Genomic DNA, 2,577 nt, shown 5'->3' with positions numbered 1-2,577 from the left:
TTGAAGTTGTTTCAACAGTTGCGTTTTGGCCATATATTGATTTTAAAAGTTAAAAAAAAAAAGTGACAAACCAATATTACATTCTCATGCCTGTGTGAGTACTGAGCCCAGGAGTATGTACCTAAGGATTACGTTTCCTGTCCTTTGATCCCATGTCATGATGGCCAAGCTACACAAAGGGTGACTAGGAACACATCAAAGTCAAATGTATTCAACTTTTTCATGCTCCACCAGTTGCTCAAAGGCAAAGCGCATTTTGCTTGTATGCCATGTCTTTTTGTACAGCTTTTGACTTTCCTGGAGTTTCTAATTGCTGTCTTTATTATTATCGTCAAAAGAATAATATGCCTTCACCAAATACTAAAAATGACCCGGCTTTGCACACATCTCCTTATACTGACATTGCCTCATATTTATAGCCCCCACTTTCCTTAATTACTTGCTATTGACGTATGACCATCTTCTGTTTATGTTTACTTTTCAAGCAGCTGAAAGGCTTTCAAAACCCCAGAGCTTTCTCAGTTGCAGGACTCAGAATGAAGCTGGGCTTGCGAGGACATCTAATCAAAGAGCCTATTTGAAGCTTCAGGCTCTTCCCCAGTGCATGATCATAAATGTTCCTTCTAGAATACTATCAATGCTGGGGAACTTCTATTCCAAAGGGGCCCATTGCTTTGGAGAAGCTTTAAGGTCCCCTTCTTGGAAGATCTCCATCATTTGTCTTTTCTGGTCCCTGCTCTGGACATTCCTGGCTCAGTGGCTGCCCTCAGGGAGCTCCTAATCAGGAAATCAGGACCCCATTCTGTCTTGTTGATTTTTTTTTTAAGATTTTATTTACTTATTCATGAGAGACACACAGAGAGAGGCAGAGACACAGGCAGAGGGAGAAGCAGGCTCCCTGTGGAGAGCCTCATGCAGAATCGATCCTAGCACCCTGGGATCATGACCTGAGCCAAAGGCAGATGCTCAATCACTGAGCCACCCAGGTGCCCCAGGAACACATTCTATTGGCTTATCCTGACCGTCCTCCTTTGTGAGGCTCACACATGAGATGACCCGTATTGCCTACATTGGAAAATGAGAGTTCTTCACTGGCTGGTCTCCCTATTCTTCCCATTGTACACTTGATCTTTTAGCTCATCTCTTTCCCAAGGAGGAAGGCTAGCCAGTGGGTAGGAAGTGGGTAGAAGGGACTAGTGGGGAGCATCTTGACTGACCAAATTCTGGGTTATGGGAGCTATTAACATGGATGAGGAGACCCTAAATGCCATGGTGAGGGCACTTTTCTGAGAGGCAGCAGCAGCCATACTTAAAACTCTATTTCTTCCAGACAGTTCCTCTGATGTTTTTAGGGAAGTGTCCCCCCAGTGTTTTGGCTGGATGGGGATTAGAAAAAAAGGCTTAATTATCCCTGTTTTTAGCCTTTTTTTCTTTCTTATTCGAGGCAGAAATTACCAAAAATATTATCTACCATTCTTTAAACACCTACTATGTGCCAGAGACCCTTTATACATTCCATCTCCTTACAGCCACCCGAAACGTAGGTTATTTTTATTGCCCATCCTGGAGAAGAGGACATTGAGGCTCATGGTAAAGAATCTGTCAATGTCCCCTTGGTTAGGAAATAAGGGGACCTGCAATGTCTGTCTGATTCTCAAGCCTTAGTTCTTTCATTCCATTGAGGGGCTTCACAGGCTAGACAGGAAGTAGCATTAGCAGAAAAAGGATAGAAGACATGAAGGTGCAAGCTGACCAAAATCCCCAGCCCTGCAGAGGGCCGGTGGGAGCTGGGATGTAGGATGGGAGCAGGGCCAGACTGCCCATTGGCTTTTCTCCAGTGGGCACCAAAGGGCCAGCGGAGATGTGTGCATGCAAAGCTACCAGGAAGGGCTGGGAATGATGAATTTGGCACTGGTGCAGGATAGGATAGATCAGAAGTGAGGGCGCAGGGAGGGCTGTTAGGCAGCTTGTCAGTGGTCCCAGAGGAGGAGCAGTGGGGTGGGTAGGTGTGAGGGGTATGAGGAAGCAACCAGATGGGCCACAAACTGGGCCTCGGGGGAACAGAAGGGGCTTTCTCCCAGCTGGCAGGAGGTGGAGTTGCTACTCCAGGGCCAGATCCACAAAGGAGTGGGGAGAGATGGCAAGACAGGCAGTCTAGTGACACTCCCTCATTCATCCCGCTGTGTCCCAAGGGCTCCTGTCAAGGGGCAGGCAGCGAGCCAGGTTCTGGACAGAGCAGGGGACCAGGCCGACGGCGGATGGATGGGCAGTTCATGGAGCTCGCATGAATGCCACCCTCTGAGAATGGACTTTGAGCAAGCATCTCCCCTCCCCTCCCCTCCTCTATTCCTTCCTCCCTCTTGGGAACTTTCAGGGTTCTGGTGTGAGCTTCTGGGGGAGGGGAGGGTCTGGGTCATCCTGACGCTAAGCTCAGCCAAAACCGGATTCCTTCCCCGGAACATGCTCAGGGTCACGTGCGTTCCCAGGCCCCTCGCCACACCTGTCCCATTCTCCAGCTTCACAGGAAGAATTATCTTTCTGTTTTCTTTTCGTCTCAGTTCCATTTGAGACAGTTGT

The sequence above is a fragment of the Canis lupus genome, chromosome 32 (assembly GCF_048164855.1).
Source record: "Canis lupus baileyi chromosome 32, mCanLup2.hap1, whole genome shotgun sequence".
NCBI classification, from domain to species: domain Eukaryota; kingdom Metazoa; phylum Chordata; class Mammalia; order Carnivora; family Canidae; genus Canis; species Canis lupus.
Note: the sequence above shows the minus strand (reverse complement) of the source record.